The following is a 17,588-nucleotide window of genomic DNA, read 5'->3' as shown; positions in this document are numbered from 1 at the left end:
ATTTTTCTTTTATTACAAGGTTTAAAATAATTTTCGTTCCAACTATGATGTCAAGTTACATCTAGTCCAACAAGAATAGTATTGAGAAGGAATTGTTTGCATTGAAAAACTCATTCATTATTCAATTAACTTAAATTCTGTCATGAAATTTGGCTTTTTCTGTTTGGAATTTCTGTCACTTCTTGAGATTGAAAGTTGTCTGCAGATAGTAGAAACATTTGGGGTAATATACACAATTTATAAAGGTACTAGCTCAGCACTGGTACTTACTGAGCATAATAATGCCACCTGTCATTATTAGTACCAGCAAAAGTAGCAGGTTTTAAATCTTGCAAGATAGCTAGAGGCCATCAAGTCATCCTCCTTAATACTACAAATTTTAGTAAACTTTAGAAAACTATCTGGCTGATTTAAAAGTTTAATTTAACATATTTACAACCTCCACATATATTACAACATGATTATAAATTGCTTTGGGATTTTTTTTTTATACTCAAAAAAAGGTCAGCTTTTACTACAATGTAAAATTTAGAGCCGTTATTGAAATATGTCTTCAAGAAAGCTGCTAAGAATTTTTATGCAACCATTAAATACATAAACACTTGTAAAGGACAGTGTATCTCTCAATACATACATATGTATGTATATGTGTGTATGTGTGTATTTATACATATTTATATAAAGCGTGAATGAATATACATTCTCATGTTTATCTGTACATATGTCTGCCCTTGCATCTGGAAGAATATATTTGTGTTTGTAGAGAGTTGGTCCAGTGTTCATATCCAAATGCAAATTTTGACTCTTCGAAGCACATTTTCATATTTGCATCTCTTCCTTTCTCAGTAGTTTTGCCAGTTGGTGGATTTCTTTGCTTATTTCCACTTTTTCTTCCTCTGCAGCATCCCCCATGAAGTGGCGCTGAAAGATCACGTTAGCACAGTTCTATGATGTGAAATACCACAAGTCTGCAATTTTTCGGTCTTAAGACCGTCACTGGGCTGAGAGGATGGAAATCTTTCAGTAATTATACCAGTTTGTATTCGTCTCACATTTGGGACCAAATACAAATCCGATCCACTCTTTCTCTCTGTGAATATTCATAGAAAACAAAGTGCCAATTCTGGGCTAATCGTGTATGGAACCAAACACATTGATGAGTCCTAAGTATATACTGTATGTATGTATACATATGAATATATATATTTATACACACTAATTTTGCTTGTGTCCTCCTCTGTGCAATTTGTTTGTTTAGTATAGGGGTTGCTGTTATAATGTGTTAATAAGCTGCTGAAAGCTTGGCACCTATTACTTGAAATGACAGCTATGTTAGAAGCCTATTAACACTTATAGCAGCAGCTCTGCAGCTACTAGAAATGAATTTCAAAGAAGGTAAATGAACAAAAGCGATTTGTATCTCTAAGGAAAGCCAATATCAGGCACAGACCCATATATACTTTGGAAATATACAGTATATAAAATGAAAAGAAAAAAACACTCTTCCAGTTAAAGAAACAGCGGAAGAGAACATTTGGAGAAAGGAAAACTGCCTACAAGATTCCCAAATAATCTTGAAGACATCAATGTAAAGGACACCGAGCATAACTTCCCCTCTTTGTTTCTATTGTATTTAAATTAGAACCATGTCAAACTTAGTTAAAGGAATAGAACAGTATAGGTAGAGGAAATTCACTTTTCTCTCCATGGGAAAAATTTAAATCATCTGGATTTAGCTCAAATTGTTTCTGAGTCTCTGAACTTAGAAGGACACCATTTGCTATTGTTCTCTGAGGCAGGGCTCTTTATGAGTCAGTTCACCCTGACTTTGAACTGTTTTACTTACTTTTGACTGTCACTGAAATTTTACAAGATGGCTAATAGTCCTGGGTAAACTTTGGCCATGATAATAAAAATGTGGTAAGTTAGGTTGGGAGTAGATCTTCTTTTTCCTTCATGATATTGTGTGTGTGTGTGTGTGTGTGTGTGTGTGTGTGGTATTGGGAAGGCTATATGCTGTATGCTGATGTTGGAGAGAGAATACTTGCACAATCTTAGGCTAAATTAAGACTAAACTGTATTAAGTTTTCAAGGCCCTTACTTTTGAAACCAAGTGGAAGGAAAAACATGAAAAGACTTTTACATTTCAATTGATGGACAGAAATTAGAAATCTTAGCTTTCAGAGTTTGTATAAAACTAGCAGCAAAAGTTTATCATAGGCAGTTTCAACCCTAGAGTAATTTACGTTATCTTACTCTCTTTAATATTAGGACTGCAATATCCTGGACACATAATGGCATACTATGTTTGAATTCATAGCACCATAATATCTATTGTATAATATATTATATATATTACACTATTCATTATCTTTCTGTGTATGGCTCCTATGCCCTCTAAAGAGAAATCTTGAAAAGTCTTTGGGAGGGAGAGAAAGCAGTGTAGACTTTAAAAGTCTGTATAACTGTAAAACCAAAACCATTGTGTGTGTGTGCATGTGTGCACACACGTGTTCAATACACTAATAAGTCTCACAGGACAGTTTGGGACAGGTTATTGTAATGTCAGAGGAAAGAAATGAGAAGAAAGTTAGTTCTTTTGTCACTGAGACTCAATGCAAATGTGCTTTGAATATTGTCTAAATGAAATTTCAGTTTTTCAGATGAAGAGACACTACAATTACCCTTTGAGATGCTAACCAGAAATACTCTCTCAAATTCTATCAATAAAAACTTATGTTTACCAGGCCCTTGTGTACATCAACAGTACAATTACAATTGATGCTCGTTATGATGATCCTAAAGGGACTCAAACAAGGTAAATTATTGCTTTTTGAAGCACTAACAGTTTAATTCTGCCCATAATTGCTTGTATAAAATTATTTTTAAAAATAGATTCTAACATCTTAAAAATATGTAACTCATATATGATATAGGCAGTAACTCCACTACTTAGAGTATTTTATTAATCCAATCACTTTCTTCTGTGGCTAGCAGAGAACAGGTCAAACTTAAATGACTCACCACTTATTGGAATTTTCTCAAGACATAATCAGAAATGCAAATTACCAATTTTTTGTGAGCTGGCCAATATTATAATGTTCTGAAATTATCTATGAAAAGGAATCTAGTCATCAAACAATGATGACAAAGCAAAAACAAAGACTATATAATGTTAACCTTTCCAGGTTGGCAAAAACTAACTTAATTTTATTCTTTTGCTTTTACAAATAATTATTTTATTTTAATCCTTTTACTAAGAATATAATACCCATATGAAAAAATTCATGGAGCAAAGATGTATAATTCGATGATTTATCAAGAAGGAAATGTCCAGGTGGCCACCACTCAAGTCCAGTATCAATTACAGCATCTTAGAAACTTCTCTCCAATCACTGCCTTCTCCTTCCCTCCCATCCACAGCAACCACCATCCTTTCTTGTTTTTCTTTATAGTTTTACCACCTAAACTTGAAGTGTAGTTTTATCTGCTTTTTAAATTTATATAGATCAATTCATGCAGTATGTATTCTTTGCGTCTGGCTTCTTTATGAGAGTCATCCATGTTGTTTTAGGAACTATATAGTTTTTTATTGAATGGATGGATATTTGAGTATTTTCAGTTTGGAACTATTTCAAATAATGCTGCGATAAACAACGTTTTACACATCTCCCAGTGCACAGGTACATGCACTTTGTTGGGTAGGTACCTATGAGAGGAATTGCTAAGAGAGAGGGCTGTGTACGCTCAACTTCAGAAGATAATGTCCACCTTTCTTCCAAAGTGGCTGTAGCAATTTATACTTCTATTATGAGTACTAGAGAGTCTTTATTTCTCTATTTCCTCACCATCATTAGTTATTTTTAATCTTTTAAACCAATAATTTCTTGTGGTGTCTCATTGTGGTTTTAATTTCCTTTTCCTTGATTACTAATGAGATTGAATACACTTTCACATATTTATTGGTCTATCTTTTGTAAGTGACTATCTTTTTTTATTGATTTGTCAGAGTTTCAATTTTTCTATTTTATGTAAAGCAACGCTTTGTTAGATATGTGATCTAGATATTCCACTGTGTGGTTTGTCTTTTATCCTCTAATTAGTGTATTGTAACTAACAAGTAATCTATTAAATTTAAACATTTTTTGCCAGATTTGTTAGGTTAATTTTTCTAGATAGTCACCTATTAATCTAAATTTTTAAATTTATTTGCATTACATTGTTAATATCTGTAACATCTATAGAGATGTCATTTTCTATTATTGCTATGGGTTATTTATGCCTACTATTCTTTTAATTTTATCAGTTTTATCAAGGTTTATCAATTTTATTGGCCTTTGAGAAATAAATTTAATTTTGTTGATGTTCTCTGTTGCATATTTGTTTAACTCACAATTTCTCCTCTTTTCTTTATGTACTTCCGTCTATTCTTTTTGGGTTAAATTTTTGTTCCTTTTCTAACTTTAAAAGATGGATGCTTACTTCATTGAATTTTGGGTTTTCTTCTTTTCTAATATATGCATTTAAAGCTATAACTTCTGTTTACAAATAGCTTTCCCCAAATTCCGTAAGTTTTGATAGGTCATAATTTCATTATCATTTAGTTCAAAATATTTTCTAATTTCTATTTTTACCTTACTTTGATCCATGAGTTATTTAGAAGTATATTGCTTAATTTTCAAACATAGAGGGATTTTCTAGGAGTTTTTTTTTTTTTTTACTGCTTTCTAGCTTTGAAATCAGTGCACATATTCTATGATTTCATTCTTTTGTAATTTGTTGAAATTACTTTATGGCCCAAGATATAGTAAGTCTGGGGAAAGTTTCATATATGCTTACAAAGAATGTATATTCTGAAATGGTGGCCATGATGTTTTATATATTCAATTTTTTTATCCTATTGTTAAATATTTCTATATAATTTCTAATTTTTTCTGTGGTTTTTATCATTTACTAAGAAAAATCTTTCATTGTCATTACTCATTTTTTTATTTCTTCAGTTCTGTCATTTTTACTTTATATGTCTGAGGCTATGTTAAGTGCATATATATTTAGAATTGTTACATCTTTCTGGTAAATTATATCTCTTGTCATTATAATGTCCCTCTTTTCCTCTAGTACTTCTTTTTGCCTTAAAATCTACTATGTATAATATTAATATGACTATACTAGCCTTCATTGTTTGTCCTTTTATTTTTAACAGTTCTGTGCCTTTAGATTTTAGAGCTATATATCTTAAAAATAGTATCTACTTGGGTTTCATTATTTTTAATCACCTGACAATCTGTGTCTTTAATTGAAGAATTTGATCCATTCATATTTATTTGTATTTCTGGATATATGTGGCTTAAATCTATCTTTTTAAATAGTTTCTATTTGTGCCTTTGGCTCCATGTTCCTTTTTTTCCTCCTTGCTGTTTTCTTTGAGAGTAATTAATTTTCATAATTTTACTTTGATTCTGTTAGCATGGAATTTATAAATTTGTTTACTGTCCTTTTGATGATTATGCTAGAGATCACAGCATGCATCCTTGACTTACAAATGTCCTGTATTAATTGGTGCTCATATCCTCTTCATGAATAATTGTTTCATTTATTCTCTCCTTTTTTAGAATATATGTATCTCTCTCAACAAAATTTAGTTATTATTCTTATGCTATTTTTCTTGTTAGTGCTGTTGAATAGATCTGACTCCAGCAACCCTATGTGCAGCAGAGCGGAACCCTGCCCAATCTTTTTGCATCATCCTCTCACCTTCTGGTACTATATCAGGCAATGCTCTGCTGCTATTCATAGAGTTTTCATGGTCTGTTTTTTTTTTTTTGGAAGTAGGTGGCCAGGTCCTTCTTTCAAGTCTGTCTTATTCTTGAAGCTCCACTGAAACCTGTCCATCATGGGTGACTCTGCTTGGCATTTTAAATACTGATTATTACAGCTTTCAACATCACAGCAATAGCAGCCACCACAGTATGACAACTGACAGATAGGTGGTGTGGTTCCCTGACCAGAAAACAAACCTGTGGTGGTGAGAGTGTGGAATCTTAAACACTAGACCACCAGGGCTAGCTCATTTCTTTTAACTCAGTCAGTATTTATTAATATTTATGTTTGGTTTAATCTTTCTTTAGTTTTTAGCCTTTCATTTGAGATTATTTTCTATCATGTGAAGAAAATCCTATAGCATTTCTTTATTGTAGATCTCTTGGTAACAGATTTTCTTTGGTTGTCTGAACTATCTTTATTTAGCTCTTATTCTAGGAGAATAATTTTTATTCTAGAAGAATAGTTCTAGGACTCTAGTTTTGACAGTAACTGTTTTCCTATACCTTTAAGATATTATTGCAGTATACTCTGGCTTCCATTATTTCTGTTGAGAAATTGGCTATAATCTACATCTTTTCAGTGGTTTTGCTATTATATCTCTTGGGATAACTTTCTTTGTATTCATTTTGTGTGGGGCTCATAGGGCTTCTTGAACTATGGCTTGATGCCTTTTATCAGCTTTAGACTGTTCTTAGCCATTATGTCTTTAAATGTTGTTCCTACTTCGTTCTCTTTTTCAGACTTTTAACTAGGTGTTTTAAACTCTATGTCTTTTAACTGTATCATCTATACCTAAAGAGATCTGCAAGATCTATAAAGAGCCCTTGTGAGTCTGTTTCTATTTTGTTTTTACTATTTTTTTAAATTCTTATTTTTCGTCTCTGCATGTCCCTGGTTAGTTTTTTTTTATTGTATGCTGAATGTTATATGTGAAAAATTGTTTACAGAAATAATATAAAGCCAAGGATGATGTCTTCTCCTAGATAAGCTTTTATTTGCTTCTTCCAGAAGGCTGGAGAATATTCTGGAGGAATTTGCATTCAAGGAAGTTAATCCAGTGTTTGGCCTTGAGATTCTTTAACGCTGACCTGCAGTCATTCTAAGGTCTTATCTAATTCTAATTTACTCTTGCTCTTAGAGTACAGCTCTTCCAGATCCTAAGTCAAAGCAGGGGGAGTTCATGGAGCTTCTTGGAGGTCTCTGGCCTCTGATACTGGTCCCCTATGCTTGGGAGGCTTTCCTTTCTTGAATTAACAGATGCCTTCCAGGGAAAAGCAGCCCTCAAAATGCACTCATTTCCCTGGGTCTCTGTTCTTTGCTAGATTCAGGCTTGTTAGTTCTTTGCTACTTTATTAGCTCTCCTATGCCTTTAAACATACATTTTCTGCTGTGTGTTTTGCTCAGCTTTCTGGACTTCCTTAGGAAGAGATTTAGTCCGAATTACCTAGCCTGCTATTATTGAAAATGAAAGTATTCTCCTTATATTTGTCCTAAATCTTTCTCAGTCTAATATGAGTTTGAGTAGTTTATTGGTTAGAGCTTAGATTGGCTTTTCATTTGGAATTTTTTTTTTTTTGAGGAAGATTAGCCGTCAGCTAACATTTGCTGCCAATCTTCCTCTTTTTGCTGAGGAAGACTGGCCCTGAGCTACATCCGTGTCCATCTTCCTCTACTTTATATGTGGGACACCTGCCACAGCGTAGCTTGACAAGCAGTGCGTCTGTCCGCATCTGAGATCCAAACCGGCAAACCCGGGTCGCCGAAGCAGAATGTGCGAACTTAACTGCTGCGCCACCAGGCCGGCCCCTGGAAAATTATTGATTATTTAAGTAAGCTGAAGCATATAAATCAATATCTTATATCTTGCTGATCTATGTTTTACCATGATGCATATCTCAGATTGGGTTCCACAGAAGCAGATACTCTAGTGAGGACTCTCATGAATATGATTTATTAGGAAGTTTTCCTGGGAAGAACTGGTAGGGACTTCGAAGAAAATGATACAACATCCAAGAATGGTAGCCTTGGCTTTATCACACAGAGATGTTCTGAAAACCGTGTTAGTCACACCTTAAAGGAATTCCAATCAGGAGCAAAAGAAGCTAGAGTGTTTAGACCCCAGTACGTCTCAGTCATTTTTAAGGGCTGTTCCCAAGGTAACATAAATCCCCATACTCCTTGCTCTCCATCTCCAGATGCAGAGGCTGAATGTTTGCAATGAGAGCACAGTGGGAGCTGATATTCATGAAACTGGTAAAGGAGTCCAAGAGGGTGTGGACAGAGAAATGACAGGGGCTGCTACAACCTATAAGGCCCTGTCTTAACGGAGGTCCATAGATGCAATTTGAGGGGTTCACAAACTTCAATGAGGAGAAAATATATTAACAATATCTGCAAAGTGTGTGTCCCTAGGTAGCACAGGACCTAGTGTGTAGTAAGTAAATTACTCGATATATTTCATTTTTGAAAAATGTGTGAAAAAAAGAATACAGAAATTAGGTTAAAATTAGTCTGTGAACCAGTCACATTTCTAAAGTGGACATTCTAATATTTGACTAGAAAATGAGCATGTTGCTATGATCTCTGATCATCCAGTACAATATTAAGAGTATGATAATGACCTATTTCACTAGTCAAAGATATGACGAGGATTAATTCCAGAAGATAGCATGTGTTCAGAGATTTGTGTAATGTTATTTAAAGTCATCATTACTAGTGTGAAGTATATCCCTTATAATAATTATATGTAAAAAGTTCCTGCATTATTCTCCTACAGTTTCATTCTGGGGTCCCTATAGAAGAATGGATTAGAGGATGGATGACAGTGACCTTAAGCACCTATTGTCTAAAATTCCTTAGATTTTATAGCAAACTCCATGGCTCCAAATATTTGAGTAGAGAAGGAAAGTAGAGTCATTTGAAAAATTTGCTTTAACCTATCATCAAACATTTTTAGGAAATTTTTATATTGCAGTTTGAAATACAAAAAAATTCAGCTAATTAACAATTGACATTTTTCTAAAATTCATACCTATACAAGGAAAGGATGTCATCCATAGCAGTTTAGCACAAGGATGTTGTCCAGAACCAGAGTTTAAAAAGAGTCTGAAATTCTCTTATCTCTGATGAGCCAAACATCAACCTCAAAGTCAGAGATAATGAATCCTTTTGAGGCTTATTCCAACGTTGCTTGTGGAAAATAGTTTTGTATCAGGAAAGCGCTCTTGGATCCCACCTAGGGAAATTTCTATCTCGAAGAGCCCAAGCATGATTCCAGGCCAGTCAGGTAGTTGTGATGGTTTGGCACTGTGAGAAAGCTGTGCAATGAGGCTATGAAATGTATTTGATTTATTTTATTTCCTTCCTGATATAAAATATTCCTGCTCCTCCTATGAAAAGTCAGCTTATTCTTTAAAGTGGTTACTTCTAGCTTGATGATCTTTCAAATACTGTGGAAAGATTCTCAGAACACTTGGAAAGTTCTGTAAAGATTCATCTCTACTGATCGTCCTGTCATCTCAAGGTCATGTTTACTTGGGGTTAATGTGTCCCTTCTTAGATGACTGTTCAATCATTTCCTGAATTTACTAACTAGATTTCAATTACATTCCTAGCAGACTCTCATTTCTTCCTGGGCTTTGTGTATTCTTTGGGCCAGGAGCTCCCTTGTATATCAAAGGCAGCTCCTTGTAGAGAAGGGAGGCATGAAGGAGCAGAGGATCCTGGAACCTGACCCCGTGTTACTGTCTCTGCTTGAGAAAGCAGAGAAGTTAAAAACGCTCACTAAATAATTCCCTTTAAATCAGAAGAAAAATGATTTTTTACAGTTAACAGTTAGATGCATGGTGATTAATGTTTTCAACCTTGAGGGCAAACTCTGCCTGTTTAGTATGAATTTTTTATGTCTGTGTTTCAAGTGAAAAATATCCTGGGGTCCTTTTGAATTTCAAACAATTAGTCCAAATTCAAAATGTGTTAGGTTAATTGTATATTTTTAATCTAATTTTAATATTCTTTGACTCTGAAATTGATAAGCTAGCATTTATTTGCTCTTGAAACCTTTCAAAGTTTATAACAATCTTTATCCCTTTTAAATGGTATTAATGCCTAATGATAAAAGCCTGGCCTAAGGAAGAGATAATTTTTAAGAACTATATGAACCCGTGGGGCCAGGGTGTAAACCATCTATCTAGTCTACTCTCTTCCCATGAGTATGTATTATATGTTATGGAATTTAGTATGGGGCTTCTTCCTTTGGGGGACAGTTGACTCAGATATAAGTGATCGACTAGGCAGATGTGAATGGATTTCACAGAAAGACAAAGGAACCAATCTGTATGGTCTTTGTATGAGGGAATAAGAGATAACTGCCTATTTTTCCTAATAGGAACATAGGAGACAGATTTGAGTTAGGATCTCTGTTCATTTGTGTTACCCTGGGCAAGTATAGATTTCCTCAACAGTTAAATCTAGAAAATAAAACCTACTCTACTGTGTATATATTTTAAAAAATCTGGAAAAGTATACGGCAAAAGATTAACAGTAGTTATCTTAGGGAAGTGATTTTGTCTTTTACCTTAGATAGATTTTTATATTTTAAAACAAGAAAAAATATATAACAATCTTGTAAGACTATTTTAAGGTTTTGTTGTTTTCAAAAGAAGTTTTTTATCAATAGAGCTCCTTTTTGAAAAGGAATCTTACATGAAACTTCAGTACATAAATATGTGTAAATGGAGTTGCTCTGCTGAAGTAGAGAAGAGAATGCCATGCTCTGGACCCTGGGCCTTGTCTTCTGTCTTTGGGTGGCCCGTTAGGCATCTCCACGGAGCCATGGGCTCCAGGGAATAGTGTCTGAAATCCTCTTTGATATGGGTTAATGGAGAGCACAAAAGTAAAGGACTTTGAACAATGCCAGCCATGTGGCATTTACTCAAGTAATGCTAGCTATTAATATTGCTATTGTCACCAATTGTTTTTAGCCTTCACTCTGGAAGAAAGTAGAATAGTTTACGAGATGGTACATGAGACAATATGTCCCTTCCTAGGAGAGAATTTATCAATTCACAGTCTCTCTCATGGAAGTTCTTAATTGGTGAGTTTGTGTTGCTAGTCTAGACTTTCTGTGTTGAGCTTGAACTGGCTGGTCAGCCAGTGTTGTTGGCTCAGGATTACATAGTTTCACTTTTTCTGGTCCAAGCCATGCAGATAAAGCAGTATGCAGTGGCTGTAGTGTAGCCAGCCCAGCTTGTGTCAAGCCTGCTCACTTGTCTTTTCACTGGGGCTACCTGAATGCACTAATTGAAAGCTCAGCATTGCCCAGTCTCCCAGTATCAAACTTGACCTTTGGCAGGAGGAATGAAAAAGGTCAGGCTCACCATCTGAGGATTCAGCATTGATATTCTGATTCCTTGTCTGTCTTTAGATTTTCCCCCTCAGTTCTGAAAACCAGGCTCTCGTTTCGTGTGTTGGAGCTAACTTGTACTGGCTCATGAGAGGCACTTGTTATTTTTTTCTAGGAATTTTGTAAGCAAATGGCGTGTTACTTAAGTAGCTCGAAATCAGCCTATTGGGAGTATTTATTTTATGCAAATTGGCAAACTCTGTCTCAGGTCTTTCCTCTGGAGAACCAGCTAAACATCTACCAACATATCAGTGGTTTAGGAACTAGCCACCAATCATGCTCTGGTTCTCATGACTGAGTCTCCATTGTTCCCTAGACCCAAGTTCCTGCCTTGGCATCATAAGAAGGTTTGGATCCTTCATTCTTGTCAGACTCCCCTCCAATGGCAGGAGTTTGATCTTATATCCCAGCTCTGAGCTGAGACCCTGCTCCCCATTACCTGCTCATAGATCTTGCCCAACGCCTGTCTAGCTAAGATTATGAATATATCACCATGACCTAGATTTTCTTCTCTCTCTGATTATGGGTCTTGAACCCCCATCCTGCATGCCCTATTATGCAATGTTCCGTCTCTTAGTGCTTGTCCTAATGCCCATTTATTGACTTCTCCTTTAACTGATCTGTTTTATTTCATAGTCTGGAATTCTTTACAGTCTATGGTTCTGGGTCTGCTTTGCCCTTCTCTCAATCACTTTTATTTTGTCTTAATTGATGGAAATAACTCAATATGCTTTCTGTATAAGAAAGAAAAAAAAGTTTTGAATGTACTCCTCCTAGGAATCTTTTTCCATATTATTAGGCTCTAAATTATTTAAATGTAATTTGTTAGTGGTTTTAATTTTAAAATCTAATTTAGCATTTTAATAAATAACAACATTTAATATCCATAATGAGGGTTCACCATATATAAAGTATTTAATTTCTTAACACAGCACCTATATTTTCTCATAAAATAACTAACATTAATTGTTGCTCTCCATATCCCAGACACTATTCTGAGCGCTTTGCATGTATTAATTCACTTAATCCTACAGAATTCCTGTGAGACGCACTGTTATCATCTTCATTTTACAAATGAGAATGTTGAGATAAAGAGAGATCTTATTGCTAATAAATGGCAAGGTGATGGTTTGAACTGGAATGTTTGTCTCCAGAGCCACGTTCTTAACCATTCTACTATCCCACCTCTTCCTAAAATGAAGCACAGAGCAGTTACTTATGAGAAACTCCATATTCCCTTATTGTTAATGTTGGCAGCTCACATCATATACAGGAGAAATGAGGAAGGTGTGACCCAATGAGATCTTCAGGCTGAAAAGTCCTTCTCAGATTCAAGGAGAGTTGGAGAAATGACTCGACAGAGGGACCATTGAACGACATAGAACCACAAGGTAAGAAATAAACATACTACCTCACTCTCTGTGCCTTCTTTTTCATTTTTTCTCCAGTTATAAAAATATTCAATGAGGCTGGCTATAGCAGATGCAGAAAATTGGAAAATTAGATACAAAACATCTAACAAAATTCAACTCCTTTTTGTTATTTGGAGAAGTATTAAATGCATGTAAACAAACATGTTAATAACTATTTTTATTTTATTTGAGGGTAGAATTAAATATATAATTTAGAAATCTGTGTTTTATTGTAATGTTTATGCTAACTGGTAAAACTGAGGTTCTGGAGTAAGATTAGAAAAATACCAAAAAAAATTCTGTATTGATATTTTGCCATTTACTTTCAGAAAAATAAGACATATCTAGGTAGGTCATGACATTTGGAATATTGAGTAGGAAGTGATGAAGTTAAATTGTAGCAAGACAAGGATGAAGAGGCAATAGTTTTTAATCCCGGTGTATTTTCTGGGAAGTTCACAGGGGAAAAGAAAATCTAGCAGATTGAAAGGCCTCAGGAATCATGTGTGTTAAAAAAAAATTTCTCCAGGTGATTCTTATGAACCTTATAGTTTAAGAACTGCTTTATAGCAGGTCAGGCTAGCAGTCTAGCAAAGAACTGGGTGATTCACTAAATAATCCTAATTTCAATCCTTAGTCTCACTTTCTAGGTGGAACCTGGAAAAGCAGAAAAGGGCAGAAAGTAAAGGAACATTTGTAAATGTTGGTCCATATGGAGGTTGTATCCTCCTTGGGGCTCTCATCTCAGGTGCTCATCAATGGAATTTGTGGATAAAAAAATGTGAAGACCAAGGAAACATGTTAGACAGGAAACTGGAGTCCTTAAAATGTGATTTCCACTTTGGACTCTAAGCAGGAGACAGACCCAGCAGTGAGCTTGTGCTTGGTCCATCATGCATGCTACTCCTGTCAACCCATTTTCTTAGATCTTATTGCCAGATGAATAGTGGAAGGGAGTCTATTGTTTCTTTTCCTGTGTATTATCAGTGGAAGAAGTGGTGGGGCCTCTTAGGACTTAGATCTGCTCTGTCTAGCCCAACAAATACTATTATCATCAATTTCCAGATGCAGAAACTGAGACCCAGGAAATGTAAATGAAGTGAACATATAGCTAATAAATGCTGGATTTGAACTACAGACCAGGCACGTGGTTCCTAGTGTTTGAATAGTCCTTTCAGGCCATGTTTGCCATATTTTTATGAGTGGAAAATATATGTCTATGATACTCATACTTAATTAATTTCTGTTGAATTGGATGAGAATGGGGGAAAGACCCTGGCAAGCATGTGTGGCAGATGCAAATCTTTTGTGCTTTTCCTTTTCTGCCCTCAGTTGGCACTTCCTCTCTCTTTATTGTTCTCCGACCTGGTGCCTGGGACCACCACCTATCTCCTAGATGCTCAAGGTCTTCTGCTTTGGTATTATAGCTGCTCCACTCAGCACCCACCACGCCCTATCCCCGTCTGTGCTTTGATTTCTTCTCTCCTTCACATGGTAATGTAATAATGTAATAATGGCCCCGTGGCCGAATGGTTAAGTTCACGTACTCTGCTGTGGCGGCCCAGGGTTTCGCTGGTTCAGATCCTGGGCACGGACATGGCACCACTAGTCAGGCCACATTGAGTCGGCGTCCCACATGCCACAACTACAAGATATACAGCTATATACCAGGGGGAATTTGAGGAGATACAGCATTAAAAAAAATAAATAAATAATGTACTTCACCTCTGTCCTGGACACTCAAGACATGAAATCCTGCTGTGTGATGGTCAGATGAACCGACCCTTTTTGCTCTTTCTCTATAAGTTATCAAGTAATATCTGATTCAAGTTAAGTTAAGCATTTCCCTCAGGAAGTACTCCTGGGCCTGGAGAAGTACCTGATAAGAGTTCAACTTTCAGTCAGGAATGCTTCAGTGTGTTTAAACCCAATAGGCAGAGGCTTACTCCATCTATACGTAAGGCCAGCCCTGAACATTGGCATTTGTTTCAGTACCCTCCAGGGATGCTCAAATCCTCAGTGCTGCATACACACACATTCAAACCAAATGTATACGCTGACATTTCCCCCCCTATTCCCTAGATGCTTATAATATTTAAGGCCGAGCTGACATTGGGGACCCCCGCCCCCGAGAATGGGGCTGCTCCTCTGGGAGTTTGCCTAATGGAGCAACTGGCATTTCCTAGTCCCCCAGAGTAGCGCTGAATGTGCTGACTTTGCAAAGTCTCCAGGGGTTTCAGTTAGCTTGGAGCCCATTAGAGCAGTCTGTTCAGACCAGATCCTGGCCACCTAAGAAATCAAGTATATGGAAGACTGGACTCTTCTCTCCCATCTCCCGCATGCAAATTGCTACCGACTTTGCAAGGGAGCATTAAACAATGAAGAAAAACGCTACCGCTAATATTTTAGCATTAACAAAATATTTTCATGCGCCTGCCCTCCTTTGATCCTCACAAATCTTAGTTTTCTACTTTTTTTAGATCTGGGGTTATGGTGGGACTTTTCCAAGGCTACCCAGCTTCAGGCATAATAGAATAATTTCTTAAGATATTAGTTTGTGTTTTGTTCTCACTTTTCCAACCCTATTTTGAGATGCTAATCTGGCCTTTTTGTTCTTGAGCCCCTTGTGATAGAGTCAAAATCAAAGTGACCCAAGGACTGGTTCCTTTTCTGCTTTGTTTTCTAACCAGAGCTCTTTGAGGAGGTTACACCAGGGAAATGGAGAGAAGTGAGAGCCCTGGAGGGGAGGAGAGTGGTTGCTGCAGGGAGTATGAAAGGGAAGGAAGATTTCCCTGAAAGGAAAAGCAGCAGTGGGTTTGGGATATCTTGGAATTATTGCTTCCACTTCTTCGGAGTCTTGGGGTGGAAGCAGGACTTCAGGAGGAAATGACTGCGTAATTCGTCTAAGGAGCCTAGACCTTAGGAACCAAGATTCTCAGGCTCCCCAAAAATATCCCACTCAGCAAGGTAGGCACGCACCTGCCTCTCAGGGACCACAGGGGCTCAGACAAAGGCCGTGTCAGGGCTGACCAGAGACCAGAGAGGCCACCAGAAGTGTCTGCCTTACATAAAATTCCAGAACATTGGTGTCATCTTGGACTAGGGAGAGAGACACTATAGTGACCATGACTAGATTAGGTGGGACAGGATTACTGATGGATTTAATTTGTTTTAAAGACCTGAGTTTCTTGGGTAAAATTTAAGCCTATCAAATTGGGGAGTTCAGCTCTGCAAATTTGGTTGTCTTTCCACAGCATGCACTTGTCACAAAATTTATGTTTAGATGGATCTCAATGGGGAAGATCCATTGTTATGTATACTTGTGGCAACGGAGAAATCCAGCCCCTGTCTCTGTTTGAATTTTTCAGTATTTAATTCCATGGCCACGAAGCACATTGTGTTTCTGGGTATCTAGATCAGTCAGCCAGTATCAAAGGTCTAGGATGCCCACATGGGCACAGCTCCAAGGCCCATACGGACCTCACGAAACATGAAGCTGATAGCTTTCTGTGGTGGGAATAATGACTTATAAAACACACTAGAGAAGACTGCAGAGATTGTTTAAAAATCAAATTGCTTGTTAGATTTTCCAACTCCTTGAACATCTTCTAATATTTTCTAGAGAGAACCATCTACATATAGCCTCTGCCTTCTGATGGTGAAACAATAATTTTATTGTTACGTTGCTTCAGAGCAGAAAAATTTTCGTGATTCTATGTTTTAGTAAAAATCTTATCCCCAACTTAAATTAAGCTGAAGCTAAGAACTAACCTACACATTTACACATGGTATTTGGTCATTACACTAAAAAACAAAACAAAAACAAAAAGGTCAGGCAGTTAAACAGAAAAATCCCTCTCACTAACGTCTCATCTCCTTTTCTTCCTTCTTGTCTTCTCTCTTCAAAATACAGACCTCAGAGAAACACTGCAGAACCACAAATTACTGTGGGGTGCACTCCTACTTAATAATGACATCCCGTAAGTTAGCAAAAATCTGCCAACATCTGCAAGCTCCTCTACAGAGTTGTGAGCCAAAGTTAAAAATCATGTGTGACAGTGCTGTGGAAAATACAATTGATTCCAGTCTGATTGTGTCAGTTCCAAACAGAGACAATATTGATGATGCTGAACAGTAATCTTATTGGGCTTGGACCCAACTGAACATTGGTCTTTGTCAACTCATTATTCCTCTATCAGAGGGATCTCTGCAGATTGATCTTGCCAGCACCTCTTGATGTGTCTCACAAATCACTGTTCTCCTGTTGGCAGGCAGATTTGAGTATTACACAGTAATTGCTGGGCTTTCTTCCCTCTCTCCCTGCCTCACTCCCTGTCAGGAGACAGTGACTACATATTGCAAGTCATTGTCATGTGAAAGACCAAAAAGGTCCTAACAAGATCGAGTACGTAGGTGTGCAATGCCTAGTGATGCTGAGAGCTCTGGCCATACCAGTGATGCTTTGGGACTGGCAAAATAAAGTACTAAATCCTCTCTTTTCTCTTTAGACAGTTAATTAGAGAGATTCCTGAACTTTACAGAAGTCTGCAGCATTTCCTGTAGGAAAGTTCAGCTCTGCAGTCAAAGGGTCTAGTTTGGATGATTAACGTTGTCTCTGCATTTTTAGCAAGTTTGAAAAGTGTATTGTTTCATAAGTTGTGGTGGGTGGGAGGAACAAGGCAAGGGGTGTAACATTTTGGGCTAATGACATTGCCTTCTGTGATGTGATCTGCTCTTCCTCAGGGCTAACTTGACATCCTCCCAGACACAAAAGCCTTCAGAAGTCAAACTTACTAATTTAATTCATTAATAAGATACCAAAATATAAATGGATTTCTGGTGTTCACAGGTAGACTGGTCAAGATGAAGTCAGGCCTTTGTAATGGTACCACAGTTCGTTTTCTTCCTGAATCAGAACATCCGACAGGCAGTGCGTATCCATGTATTTG

The 17,588-nt window shown here is 36.7% G+C and overlaps 1 long non-coding RNA gene across 3 annotated transcripts in view; it reads left to right on the top strand.

Moving 5' to 3' along the window:
* The window catches only part of LOC139084185 (uncharacterized), a 503,309-nt gene that overhangs the window by 287,579 nt on the left and 198,142 nt on the right, over positions 1 to 17,588 (top strand). For 2 of the 3 annotated variants that reach the window (XR_011541567.1, XR_011541568.1), the window contains exon 5: positions 12,485 to 12,618. This is a non-coding gene — a long non-coding RNA (uncharacterized lncRNA). Of the gene's footprint in view, positions 1 to 12,484; positions 12,620 to 17,588 lie in introns of those variants that run through there. The other variant, XR_011541571.1, reaches the window with a different exon arrangement.

The sequence above is a fragment of the Equus przewalskii genome, chromosome 1 (assembly GCF_037783145.1).
Source record: "Equus przewalskii isolate Varuska chromosome 1, EquPr2, whole genome shotgun sequence".
In the NCBI taxonomy this organism is placed as follows: domain Eukaryota; kingdom Metazoa; phylum Chordata; class Mammalia; order Perissodactyla; family Equidae; genus Equus; species Equus przewalskii.
The sequence above is the reverse complement of the archived record's forward strand: the minus strand, read 5'-3'. Positions and strand labels throughout refer to the sequence as shown.